At 37.8% G+C, this 14,852-nt stretch overlaps 1 long non-coding RNA gene across 3 annotated transcripts in view; it reads left to right on the top strand.

The window, feature by feature from the left end:
• LOC103725220 overlaps nucleotides 1-10,428 on the top strand; it is a 48,067-nt gene extending 37,639 nt beyond the window's left edge. For 2 of the 3 annotated variants that reach the window (XR_003847680.1, XR_003847678.1), the window contains one exon: nucleotides 8,343-10,428. This is a non-coding gene — a long non-coding RNA (uncharacterized LOC103725220). The remainder of the gene's footprint in view (nucleotides 1-8,342) is intronic. The other variant, XR_003847679.1, reaches the window with a different exon arrangement.
• The last annotated feature ends 4,424 nt before the right edge of the window (nucleotides 10,429-14,852 follow it).

The raw sequence follows: 14,852 nt of genomic DNA, 5'->3' as shown, positions 1-14,852 counted from the left end.
AGGATGAAATTTATTTACTTATGTGTTTTTTATGTGTGTACATATGTGTATGTGCACATTCATGTGTGTGCAAGTGAATTGAATGTGTGCAGGTGTATATGCAAGTGTATATGCATGTGCATAGAAGTTGGTCAGAGGTCAGCTTCTTGTTTTTCCTTCCTCAGGAGCTGTCCATTTTTCCTTCCCTTCCCTTCCCTTCCCTTCCCTTCCCTTCCCTTCCCTTTCTTCTTTCTTTTTTCTTATTTGTTCTTTTTTGAGACAGGGTCTTACTATGTAGACCAGGCTGGCCTTGAGCTTACAGAGGTATGGTGACACTTGCCTTTAATCCCAGCACTTGGGAGGCAGAAGCAGGTGGATCTCTGTGAGTTTGAGGCCAGCCTGATCTACATAGTGAGTTCCAGGCCATTTGGGGCTGTAGGGAGACCCTGTCTCAAAAAGACCAAAAAAAGAAAAAGAAAAAAAAAAGATACATAAACATATGCTTTGGTGTTTACAGGATAAAAACTGCAGAGTCTGGTTTTAATTAATCATTGGGGTTCCCTCATAATGTTCACAAAATAACTGAATATGACCTTGAACTCTGTATCCTTCTGCCTTCGCTTTTCAGTACTAGGATTAAAGACATGCAACCACCACATCGGGTTCGCATTCACATTAAAAATAATTTTCTCCCTTCCTTTTTTAATTCTGACAATCTCTTACATATATACAATGCCTTGTGATTATATTCACATCCAATTACCTTTTGTCATCTCCCTACCCCCTTTATCTTCCCAACTATTCTATTCTCATTTCTGCTTTTCTTTCTCTCTCTGTCTCTCTCTCTCTCTCTCGCTCTCACTCATCTTCTCTCTCTTTTAGGGTCATATGCAGGTAACCATAGCTGCTATGAGTTCATGACTGCACTGGCCCTGTCATGTGCAGAAGGCAGCATTTCACAGCACTCCTCCCCATTCTCTGATTTTTGCAATCTTTCTGTATTCTGGAGGGTGTTCCCTGGATCTTGTTGGGGTTGAGCATTCAACAGTCACTTATTTTTTAACACTTTAATCAATATGAGTCTCTGAATTAACCATTACCCACTGCCAAAAAAAGTTTCTCTGAGCAAGGCTGAGATCAGCACTAGCCTATAGGTATAAATGTAAATACCTTGAAGGCTGTTTGCTACATGTCCATTTAGCAAAACATCAATAGTAGGGTTCCCTGTCAGGCCTGTGACCTCCAAAAGCATAGGCTTTTAAGCAGGTTTACAGTACCAGTGCTGGGATGAAAGACATGCACATCAGGCACACATTTTCAGTATGCACACTTAAACTTTATTTTAAGTAATCAGTATCTTTATCTGGACACAATCAAAAAAGAAAAACTCGTCTCTGCATTGTCCCCTTTTTCTTTTCTTTTATGCTCACCTGAACACCTAACTAGCACCTCACCGAATTCAATTTCTCTATTATTCTAGTTTGTCATTGAGGACACAGTTTTAGATGATTGGTAATTCTACAGCTGTATCAGTGATGATTTACTGGCCCTATTCTTTCTTGCATACTGCATTTCCTTCTATTCTACCTGGTAATTTTCTATTAGCACTTACTTCAAAGGTGGACAATGAGTGGGAGAGTGTCTGAGTTCTGTGGAGGAAACTGTACTGATTTCAGTGTTTTGTACAAACTTGGCTGCATTTTTATTTTCCCAAAGTTACATTCCTTCAAATACAAATAAATTTAGTAATTTACCTTTACCTAAATCACAAATTGTATCAATTTGTATCCTCACTCCTCCTCATTAACTCTTTTCCTCAACTACCCATTCTTGCTATTTATTTTTTTATCTATTTTTATTTTATGTGTATGAGTGTTATGCCTGCATGTGTGTAAGTGCACCCATGTCATGCAGTGCCCGAAGAGGATAGAAGAGAGTGTTAGATCCCCTGCAACTGGAGTTACAGAAGGTTGTTAGTTGCCATGTGGGTGCTGGGATTTGAATCCAGGTCCTCTGCAAGAACAGCCAGTGATCTTAACCACTGAGCCATCTCTCCAGTCCCCTCCCCCCATTATTACTATTTAAAAAAATAATTTGAGAGACTATTACAAACATGATTCTCTATCACACTTATTATTTAAATGGATCTTTCTTCATAGCAAAACCCTCTTTTTATATAATAATAATATCCAAAATAGAACTGGATATTAGGCAGTATTAAAATCCACTCCACAGGTTCAGGTGTGTGTGTGTGTGTGTGTGTGTGCATACACATTTATTTTCTTGTCCTGGTTCAGATGTGGTGTGTGTGTGTGTGTGTGTGTGTGTGTGTGTGCATACACATTTATTTTCTTGTCCTGGTTCAGATGTGTTTAGTTATCACTTTAGTAGTTTTGTTCAGCTAATCTTTAGCAATTCTGAACTCCCCTCCCCTCTCTTCCCCTCCCCTCCCTTCTCATCCTCTCTGCTCTCCCTTTCTTTCCTGTCTTCTCTTTCATCTTTACTAAATCCTTCTCCATGTCTCTAATCTCATGACCTCAGTGGCTTTCTCTTTGGCCATTAGCTCCACTGTCTCCTCTCCATGGCTTCTCCCTTTCCTTTTCCCATGTCTATTCAACACCCCCTCCACTGTCACCTTCTTGAGTCCATTGCTGATCCCAGTAGTCCCACAATGTCTTCAGCCCCAAGTTCACTGCTACCTGTTGTGTGCTTGGTCATGGTACTGTCTCTAAAGAAAATTAAGTAGGGCTGGAGAAATGGCTCAGCAGTTAAGAGCACTGGCTGCTCTTGCAGAGGACTGGAGTTCAGTTCCCAGCGCCCATATAATACAGTTACAGCTGTCTGTTAACTCCAGTTCCAGGGGATCCGATGCCCTCTTCTGACCTCTGAGGGCATTGCATGACACAGGTGCATTTACACACAAGCAGGCAATACACACCTGCAGGCAATACACGCACACACATAAAAATAAGCAGAGCATGGTGGCACATGCCTTTAATCCCAGCACTCGGGAGGCAGAGGCAGGTGGATCTCTGTGAGTTCAAGGCCAGCCTGGTCTCCATAGTGAGTTCCAGGCAAGCTATGACTACAGGGTGACCCTGTCTCAAAAAGACCCCCCAAAATTTAAAATAAGAAATAAAATATTGTTTAAAAAAGAAAATGAAGTAGAATGGGGGAAAATCCAAATTTGTAAAGGAAGAAGAGCAATAAAAAACATATTCTCATGTTTGGAAATTATACTCTGGATTTTTCCTAGTATGTTTATCATCTGGTTGAAGGAATCTCATCAATTTTGTACTTAGAAATTCTTTGCTTCTATTTTTACAAGATAGCCATTACCTTTTGTCTCTCTCTTTCTGGAAAAATTTTAACTCAGATATAAGAATTGAATGTACTTACTAAACTGTTAAAATGTTCTCATTATGCTTCATTACATCTGATTTAAAATCTATAAGAATTCATCAGCAATGTACTCTAATCCATGAATTTACTCTGCAGAAGATTTAATATGTTACTTAGTGTGCTAATTAAAATGTGTATCATAGTAAGTTTTATGTATCTAAAACCTTTAAGTTTATTATTCGTATTGCCTTTTGTTCTTATTTCATAAGTACTTAGTTCTTATTTTATATATTTTGTTAAATTTTTTGCTTTATTTTTCCTATAGTAATAAATATGCTTTTAAATCTTATCTATTAACCTACTTCCTTGTGTGTAAGTTCATCCTTCTAAGGTAATAGACTGAGTTTATTGACAAACTTTCACGATGTTGCCATGGGGTTGCTAAATCTTATTTGAACATTTATCTCTATGACAGAATTCTGCATATGGCTGGACTGTGGCAGTCTCATACATCGAATCCAATTTGACTCTATGTGGGGAATAATATAGTTCTTATACAATGAGACATAGCTATAATAAGGGTAGTATCTTCTTTCAGGATGCCTGTGTTGACTTCTTAACCTAGTAGCTGTGACTGTGACATACTCCAGATAAAAAGGTCACAAAGATTTCCTGCTTGTAATGACTTTTAATTATGATGGCTTCCCACACAGTGAGTGCCTCCTAAGTTTATGGCTATAATTTTGGCTAATTGCTCTGGCTGCCAGTCTTCCTTTTAGGGATACCTCACAGCTCCACAGCTTCCTATCCATAGTTTCTCCCTTGTTAAGTCTCTCTGTCTCTCTCTGACTCTCTGTCTCTCTCTTTTCTTCCCTGGTATTGTATGGAAGAAAGCCATATGTATTTAGCCCAAATCTTAGAGCCAAAAATCTATAAATAAAATTTAGTACCTGTATATTAATGAATTTAAGAAATCAATGACATTTTCTGTCTGTGGCTTCAACAGGTTTGCATTTAACTTGCCATATTTGTGGTACAAAGCTCTTCCAGATCACTCTTATCCATTCATAGTCATTTATAGTGCTATGTGGGAAAACATACTTCCTAGAGGACTAACTTCTTTTAATGTGCTTGTGGCACTATACACAGGAGAATCTTGGAGTTTTGTCCTTATCAAGCATAAACTTTCTTTTTCTACTTAATTGAATTAAATAGCTCTGGAAGTTAAATAGCTTCTCTTGAAACTGAGCCAAAGATTTTTGACAGATATCCATTTAGGGGCCTGTGGTGCTTTATAAGCATGCGTCATTTTTGCCAATCTCATCCAGCTTTCAAATGAGATGATGTATTAAAAAGGATTTATTTGGCAGTTTCTATTGCCTTTAATTGCATTGCCTGGCATCTGGCAGGTAACCTTTAGCTTCTGCTATCACACTAAAAACACTTCATTTTAGTGCTGCTTCATGGAGCAATCCTTCCAAAAGCATTTGAAGTAAAAGTCTGGAATCTGAATTTAAGTCGATGTACAACTACATAGTGTGTGATGCCAATGTAAGTAATAGGGTCATGACCCAATATAAGGTTCCCTCTTTACTTGGATAAGGTTATGACAGGCAGTCCCAGATGCACCATGATGTACTCCTCAGAGAATTCTGAGCACGAAGTGTGAAAGGAATGCTTTTAGAGTCAAGAAGTATGCTGTCGTCAGATATGCAAAATGCTGAACAAAGGAATAGTCATGGTGCTAAAGCAGTCAGTTTGGGCCACTTTTCTCTAGTTTGTTCATCCCTGTATTAGTGTCAGTCTTCGGTTAGGCCAGGACTAACTTCTTCAAAGTTCAAATAAAGGGGAAAAGGGAGAAAATGTCTCTAGCAGTTTTCACACAAATCCTGGAAACCAACTTGGGCCATGTTGTTCCTGACTCAGAATCTTGGTAGATGTTTTACTCTCACTGATCAGGGACAGGATGACATGCCACCCAATACATAAAGAATTGAGAGTTGAAGAGTAGATAAATAGCTCTCCAAGGAAATTTGTGCAATAGAATTTATAAAAGCAAGAGATAGATGTTGGAGAGATGTCTCAGCAATTAAGAACACTGGCTGTTCTTGCAGGACCAGGGTTCCATTCCCACCACCCACATGGTGGCTAACAACTATCTGAAATTCCAGTTCCAGGGGAATCCAACACCCTCTTCTGGCCTCCACGGCCATTGCACAACACAGGTGCTTACATTCAGGCAAAACACTCATACACACAAAATAATAAATAAAATTTTAAACAAGAGAGATAGATGTTGGAAATTAAGAACAAAAAATGTCCCATAGGCATTATTGAGTTTGGAAGACACAGAAACTATGTTTTGGGGGTAGTAGCATCCAGTTGTAGAATCTGAAGGTACCTGTTCTACTATACAAATAATCAAATGATAAGATGTTTAAAACTCTCTAGTTTTGGGTCATTAATCTTTTCTGTTCATTTCTGTAAGAACTTTTATTTAGGATCAAACAGAAAAAATAAATACATGGAGTAAAACAGAAAAAAATAGTTGTTTTCTTAACTGATTCAAGTGCAATTGAGTGTTTTTATTTATTACGAAGGCCTGCTAAACTTTAGTTACATTGGCACACTTGACTGTAATGAGTAGGTAAATAAAAGTTCAAACATCTTGTTTGCTAAAAGGCTTAAAGCGGGACTTTTCCTATAAATTCTGCATATAGAAACTGCTTAAATTTTTTTATTTTATTTTATTAGATTTCACTCTTGTTTGCTGACCTAGAGTGACATAAAATTATGTAAAATATGATTGTAATATAGCAGTCTAGCTTTAAGACTGATGCACAACACCTTTCCTTGGAGATCTTAGCACAGATAAAAATAGAGAGATTGAACAAGTTACAAGGATATAAGCAGTTGCTTGCTTTCCTAACCAACAACCCTTGGTTTTTCCCTAGCACCCTTCCTCCCACACCCCAGGACAAACACGCAGAAATGAGTTGTTTCCCACAGGAGCAGAATATTGTAACTAGGCTGTAATACTATCTGGCACTCAGCTTCTTGGAGGGGAGGTAGAGGTTTTTGCAATAATAAATGTAAGGTGCAGTCTGCCTTAAGGGTATTTACACTGTAAAAGGAAATTCTTAAGAACTCTAAGTCAAGTTCAAGGGTAGTAACTGGGATGTGGGAAGAGAGCTTCCCAGAGAGAAAGTTCTAGCTGCATGTTTTCTGCAGAGCAGCATAATCACGTAGGGCTTAAAAAAAAAAAAAAATCCACCGTGTTTCTGCTTATAGATGTAACCTAGCTCCCTCAAAGTACATCTACTTCTGGGCATGTGTGTGAGAGTGACCTAAAGGTACTAGCATCCTCCTTCCTGTCCTTGAGAGAGGGAATAAATAGAGACTTGGCAGCCAGCACCAAGCCTGCTGACACCTGCTCAGGACAAATCACAGGCCAATGTGCTTTCTGTCTTCCTTGCATGTTCTCCATGAAGGACTAAACTTTGTTTATTCCTCATCTAGCTAAAGAGATTATATTTCATGGCCAGCTGGGTTCTTTTGAGGCAGAATTTGGCTCCTTAAATATAGCACTTGTCTAGAGAAATGTTTAAGTTTGTTTACCAGAGGACATAAAATCACTTTTTCATAGTAGTTCTCTTCATTTTTTTGGAGCTATTCACATGTTTGTGCACAAATCTTGTTTTACTCCTCCTCATCCTGAACAGTATACAAGGACCAGACATTTTATTTCCATACATGAAAGTACTTTTGCTTTATCACCATTCAGAACATTTTCTTCTTGAAATTATGAACATTATCATACATCTAAGGTTATTGGTCTTTAGTTAATATAAGGATCTCAATTCGAGGATCCTTTTGCTTTCGAGATAATTTTCTTCTGTTGTTCTGTAGAACTTTCCACAATTATCTCACTATAGACTTGTGTGTTTAGAATTCAAAATTTAAGTCCCAATAAAAGAATCTTAGGCAGTATCTGGCCACCCTCCTCCGAATGCTCGGGTTTCTATTGCAGCACTTTCTGCACAGAATGCTTTCTGTCCTGAGTGTTGTTTGAATGAGAAAGATGTAAATAGGCTTAAATTATCTGTGTTACTCTTGCCGAATTAAAAACAAAACAAAACAGTGCACTGCAATATCATGTCTTTTTATAAATCTTCTATTATGGGTTGTTTTGACATTTCCATTGCTCATTTTCACCAAGCCCTAACCTGTCACCGTGAGCCCAAGTCTCATGATTGCAGTGGACTAGGATGTGACAAAGCTTCAGACTGTTTGATTAGGGCCAGTTTGTCTGGTTTCACATTAAAAGGGAGCTGGGAAGTGCCAGTCCCCACAGATCAGAAAGCAGCCACCATGAACTAAGCTAAATGAGACACCTCTGATTTCCCCGGCCTGACGGAGATGGATGGGGCCGCAGCAGTGCTGGATGAATGCATAGCAGAGTGGGTAAAACGCAGCGTTCCGGATTTAGGCTGTTTGGGTTCACGACCCACACTGCCCCAGTAACTCGCAGTGTTCTTCTGGGCAAGTTTACACTACGTCTCAGTTTCTTCACGTGCAAAGCAGAGATAATAATAGCATCTAACTCACAGGGTTATTGCAAGAATGGAATGAGCTCACCATTGGAGCACGGGCCTGGCACCTGGTGAACACTCCGTGAATGTTAGCTGGTCAGTCCTGTCTGCCACAACGACTCACTCCCAACTACTAAAGCTCTTGGCATCGGCAAGCCTCATGTTGGCACTCAATCGTGTATTATTTTATTCATCACCATCTGAGGCAATTTTAATATTTCCTAGATTGATGAATATGACTTAAATCATGTTAAAGAGAGTAGATGGCCTGTATTAGCTCTAGTCACAATTAAATTAACTTCTAATAAATATTTACTCAAAGTTCTAGGCCAATATGAAAAGCTCAAGGAATTTGGCACTCTATAAATAAAGAAAAAAAATATCCAATTTATGGAAGCCCTGTTTGATCCTTCATTGTTTGAATCCTAGGTTTAAGCATGGAACTTCACACCTTCAGAAGTGCACGGGTGACAAGAGACTGACAGAGATGCAAATGAGAGGGTCTAGATACTTTGGGAGATGTGAGGAATAGTGTGGACCCAGACAGCCTAACTCCAGAGCCCCACTGGACATAGGTTTAGATTGTCATTTAGTTCATTTTAAATGACCAGTGCAAGAAAGAGAATTGTTCACTTATGCCTCTCCCCACCTCCAATGTCATGTGTTGATTATATTTGGTTTGGGGACTGAGTGTATAAATATATAGCTCAAACTGTCTGTGAAAGTGCTCCAAACTGCTGTCTTTCCTGATCTGATGTCTGGAACTATAGAAATGTGCTCTGAAGAAACCCACAAACAAGCAATTAGTTTACTTTTATGTTCATTTTTGCTTCTAAAATGTGTGATAAGTGCTGTTTCACACTGTTCTTTTCAGGTCTTTCCAACAAAGACATCTGGCCCTACAAGCCCTCTGGTAACTTCCACTACTTTCAACCACAGTGCTGCCTTGGTTGAAGGCTTCGGGCATTTTCTTGACAATTCAAATATGCTCTTTGCTCTTCATGATGATCTCCCTTGTCATGTTGTATTTTGCTTTTTGCAGTAGTTAAAATTTACACAATTACTAGAGACGATGTAAATTTTCATCACAATCCTATCTGAAATCTGGATTTAGGAGCACATGAGAAATGGTCTTGTTAACAGATAGCTTTTATTTTCCAAACTCCATATTTAGTGGAGGTAATTTTGTTGCATGTTGTGGAGTGCTTTTACTTGTGATTATTTCTTCAGGTTTTGCCTTTTCTGTTTTTAGTCACAATTAAAGAGCAGCGCCAGCTGCTAAAGTTGTGGTGTCAGTCATTTGAAGCAGTTTCCCCCTTTGCACCGCTGAGCAGGTCCCTTGAAAACTTGGGATGTGTATATGTTGAGGTTGCCACCCGCTGGTGAAAATAGAGAATTTCCATTTTAATGAGCGATTGGGTGTGGGGTGGGGGGAGGATGTTTTCTGTTTTCTGCTATGAATTTGCATGTTGGGATCTTTTCAAAGATAAGTTTCAAACTCCCCTGGAAGATGAAGAATTTCACAATTAGGAGTTTGGCTGGATGAATAAAACTGTCACTATTATGAAACCATTTAAAGACTTGTTTACATCCCCTGGAACCTCTACAGAAAGGAGAAAGAAGTTACAAAATTCAAAGGATCAGAATGTTGCATCTGTGATTGCTACTGAGTCCTAAGAGGAAACCAACTTTTCTTGCTCCTTCTTATGTGTGCTGCATGTGTGTGCATGCTGTGGGAAGCTTGCATTGCTCTAAAACAAGAGGAAAGAGTTCTCTTTGTGTGTAAACTGAAATGTAAGTCTTTAATAATAATGCTTTATGATGTGTAAGAAAAAAAAAGCCCACCACCTTAAATCAGTGCCACATTGAACTAAACAGATAGAAAAGGAAGAAAAACCCAGGGCCTGAGCTGCAGCTATCATCACTCCACTGACACAAAATGAAATTCACATACACACGTAAGGATTTATGACGTGGTAAAGACACCATGTCAACCTGTGGACAAGGATACTTGCTAACCTCACATTGTATCTCTAACATATTCCAGGTGTGATGAATTACACATTAACAAATATAAAGTATACACAGGAATGTTCAGGTGAAGCAAAAGTGCTAAGAAGAATATAGAGGGAAACTTCTTTGTGTGAACATCACCCCTGAAATAAATGATAAAATGAGAAAATAACTTTTGCAGGCAGAACTGGCAAAAGACAAATAAGACACCTTTAAAAAAAGTCTGTCTGCATTTGAAAAACACATTACTAACCAGAGTGCATGACATTTTATTCAAAATGAAAAATGTTATCTATAAAATTCATCAAGATTTTAAATATTTCCTTATACTGAAGGATGTGAAAAGTGCTTTATACTATAGAACTGGGTTGCTACTTTAAATTGTTCCTTAAAATAAATATAATAACATGGAAATGGTGATATCAAATTTAAATTAAAAATAGGGTTTAAACAACAATGCAATTTTGTTCAGATGCATCTACATAGAAAAATATTATCCAAAAGTGTAGTCATTTTCTTTATTTCTAGTTACTGGCAATAATTTGCTTTTATTTTATTTTTTTATCACTTATGTATTTTAAAAACTTTTTGTAAATAAAAATTCCAAATGCACAAACTACTTACTAAAATTTCTTTATAATTATAAGAAATTATAATTGGAATATAATACATGTAGTTTGATCATTATTTTAATAAACATTGAAACGTGAATATATACAGCTGTTTATATTTAAGATTCATATATGCAGTTTAAGATACATGGTAGATCAACAGTGATATTTATATTGTTATTTGGTTATATTTTTATGGTCCTCATAGATGGCTAGAGATTATTTTCTTCATCATTCATTTTATAATTATTTTGTAACTGATAAACAAGATTGTATATGACCTATATAAATAGTAATCTTTTGGATGATATTTAATGACATGAAATATATTTATGAAAACATTAGTTAGAAATAGGAAATCTAGGCTGGCATGGTGGTACACACCTTTAATCCCAGCACTTGGAGGCAGAGGCAGGAGGATCTCCTTGAGATTGAGACCAGCCTGGACTTCATAGTGAGTGCCAGGCCAACTGGGGCTATAAGGAGACCCTGTCTCCAAAAAAAAAAAAAAAAAAGGAAAGTTATGCCACAATATATGTAGTTTTCTCAGCATTTGATAGAAATAGAGGGTCTTGTCTACTTTATGCATATATGAATAGATTTTTAAAATTGGAAGGGCACATGCTGCAGTATGAACATAGTGAAGTTTTCTTTGTTCATTTCTAAGTTATCTAGAAACAGTGACATCCATATATCAAATTCTATATGTTAAGTATGTGCAGTTTGTTGTATCAGTTTTAACTTAATAAAGCCATTAAAATTTATAACACTAGGGGCTGTAGAGATGGCTCAGCAGTAAGAACACTGGTTGTTCTTGCAGAAGACTCAGGTTCAAATCCCAGCACCCACACGGCAGCTAACAACTGTCCGTAATTCCAGTTCCAGGGGATCCGACAGTCTCTTCTGTCCTCTGTGGCCATTGTACAACACTGGTGCACGTAGCTACATGCAGGCAATACATGCATACACATAAAATAAAAATAAATAAAATATTTAAAAAATTATAGCACTTGGTAACAAACTATCAAATAAGTTTCATCCATTCTTTCTACACAGAAAAATGAATAGCTGGAAAATGCACTGTTTACTTTATACTAGTTTGGTGTTCATTTTATCTGATTTGTAGAATACTCAAGATATTTAAACATCTTTCTGTGCTGGCATTTAGCATAGTAATGAATGTACTTACTACACATACTGGGATCTGCACAATCTTTGCAATGATGGGAGATGGGGAGAGTGGCATAACATATTACTACTTATCAAGACTTTTAAGTCTTTGAAAAGAAGTGAATGTCATGTCCAAGGAGCCACTACTTTGTACAAACATTCAATTATTAATTTTTTTCAGCACAAGATAGTAAACCTTGTGATTAAAAAACTTGAGCAAATAAACAGGAAGGAAATATCTTACTCAGATGTGAGTTTCTCATTAATGTATCCTGTGCTTCAGCAATATTTTTTATTGATTATGTGAACTGTTAACTATCCATCTGCAATGCAAATGTAACTGTAAAATTAATAAAAACATAGATTTATTTTCCTGAAGCAACTATAGAACTAAATTAAGTACTGGCTGCTCTTGCAGAAGACCCTGATTTGAGTCCTAACACCTACAGGGCAGCTAACAACCATCTGTAACTCCAGTTCTGGAGGAATCCTTCTTCTGACCTCTGCAGGCATTATATGACATGGGTGCACATATGCACATGCAGGCAATACACTCATACACATAACAATAATAAATAAAAATATAAAAAAGGAACTAAATTAAATAAAGTGTTTGACTTGAAGCAGCCGGCCTTTTTTGATAAAAGCTTTCAAATATCTGGCATGTTAAAAGTGTGTTGCTAGGAATGTGAAAGATGATATTAGACAAAGAATGACACTGTCTCAATCATTTTTTAATAAAGGAACATATATAGATTTCCTGGGCAGCTGCACCCTGCTTGACTGGTGGGCAACACTAATATGTATTCAGATATTCAGCAAGGTGGCTGCTGTCTGGATGCCTAGTGTGAAGACCTCTTACACAGATGGGCCTGTGTGACAGCTGGCTGCATGGTCTGCTCTGCCTTCTCTGGGAGTCTCACTGTCTATAACCCAAGCAGCTAATTTTGAGATACTAATGCATAGCACAGACCTCAAGAATGAATGGGGATATTCATCCCTGAGGCATGTCATGGGTTGATTATGATAAAAATTGCTTAATTATTTATTAGTGGTTGCTTTATAAATTACTCTGCTTTTGCTGGAGGGCATAAGCTGCGAGATGAGGGAGAAGAGCTTGGGCAGGAAAGCAGGCAGGGGACACAGTGGTGAAGAATTTCCTTTACCATGCCTTTTGACTTGATCCTGTAAGTGCCATGGAAACAAACATCCTTTACTAGAAGTTTGAAAAGTCAGATTTGAGTTCTTTCTGGGTGGATATTAGAAGATGGATTTGGAGGAATGAGAAAAGAGCAGGTAGCAGTTAAGATCTTGAAAGCCTGAAGGAAAAAGTTACAGAAAACCAAAGAAGAAGAGAAGAAAGCCCCCAAATATTTACAAAGTAAAGCAGGTAGGAAAAACAGGAGAATTCAGGAATTGATAGGCTACGAGGGCCACAAGCATAGGAGAGAGTTGTATTTCCTGCTTCATAAAATCAGGTAGAGAGTAAACCCTTAGCTGATAATGAAATCACAGGTGCTGATGCCAATTAGATGGGGAAACCTGAGTGGCTGATTGACCTACTTTCCTAATGGATACATATTGTCGCCCAGAACTTTCACAAGAGCAAATTTTATAGACAAATACATAGTAAACAATGAACGCAAAATGACAGACAAAGCCCTCTGAAAGAATCACAAAAGGCAGGAGAACATAAGTACCTTTTTGTGGAGTGGATATCGGGACAGACAAAGACGGAAGCAATTAGATTGCAGTGATTGTATTTGTCCTGTTGCAATGGGAGAGATTTTCCTTGCTCTGCTAATGAGCTCTGGCATGATGGCATTCTCCTTGCACCTCACTTATTCATTCATTCATTACAACGAGGCTTATTTTTCCCCCTTTACAAAGTAAATATTCAATAAGATCAAATAAATTTTGATGATTGCCAACAGATGGTGAGGGGCTCAACTTCAGGACCATCTGATCTTTTGCTTTTCAGCTCATTGCGGCTGTTCTTTCTACTTAATTACCTTCCCCTCACTTCCTAATCCCTTCCATGAAATTTTACACCAAGCTTGGGTCTAGCACTCTCTATTAATTTTGCACAACCTCCACTACTTTCTGATAAGATATTCTTTCTTTATAGCTATGTTGCTAATGGAGCTAAACAGCCTGCTTTCTACAGAAACTTTCAATCCCAATAGAACCATGTCTTTACTTAGTTTATTAATTCAATTTAATGCTTAGAATTTACAACTCTTTCTTACACACTTAATTTCATTGCACATCTGACACCACGGCTCAACCACTAGTAATTTTGTATAATCAAGAAGAACTTTAACTGACCTGTCTTTTAAATCTTTTTTATATGAGATGATTTTTTTTCAATCATGAAAACCAACTTAGTAGAGTGATACAAGTGTTTCAGTAAGAAATGTCCTTTTATACGTGAATGCATCTTTTATGACTGAAAGAGAAAGCAATGTAGCAATGCATATTTTAACAGTATTTTAGGGAGGTACCTAAAAGGTAGGAATTATGATTTCAGTATATTTGCAATAACTGTCTTGCAATCCATCATATAGCTACCTCATACTTACTTTAATCAGTCCACTGTTATTAGGCATTTGGTTAATTTCCAATGTTTTGGTATAAATAAAGTCATGACAACTGGCCTGAGACATGATGCGAGGGTCGGGTCTTATTTTTACACATGTGCTTGAGGCTGTTCAGTGTCTTTCTTGGAGACACATTTACCACACTTGTGCTGATAACACAGAGGAAGGGGGACCTTATATAGTAACCAATTAGGGGTTGCCTTTGATGAAAGCAGAAGAAAACATGAATGTTTTATACAACTTTTGGCTTGTTTTCTCTCTCCCTTCCTCCCTCCCTCCCTCCCTCCCTCCCTCCCTTCCTTCCTTCCTTCCTTCCTTCCTTTCTTCTTTCTTCTGTTCCTTTTTCTCTTCCTCCCCCCTCCCTTCTTTTGGCAGACTCCTTGCCATGACACCTGTTCAGAAGGACAGAGTGGTATTTGATCACATGAGCCAGTTCAGAAGTGTATTTGCTGGCACTGTTTGAGAGCTGCTGTGTTCTGAAGCTTTCTGTTGTTTTTGCCCTACAAATAGCAGTGGCATTTCCTAAAGTTAGGAGATGTCTGTGA

This window comes from Nannospalax galili, unplaced genomic scaffold (assembly GCF_000622305.1).
Source record: "Nannospalax galili isolate Female #2095 unplaced genomic scaffold, S.galili_v1.0 scaffold85, whole genome shotgun sequence".
Classification (NCBI taxonomy): domain Eukaryota; kingdom Metazoa; phylum Chordata; class Mammalia; order Rodentia; family Spalacidae; genus Nannospalax; species Nannospalax galili.
Note: the sequence above shows the minus strand (reverse complement) of the source record. Positions and strands in the feature narration are given on the sequence as shown.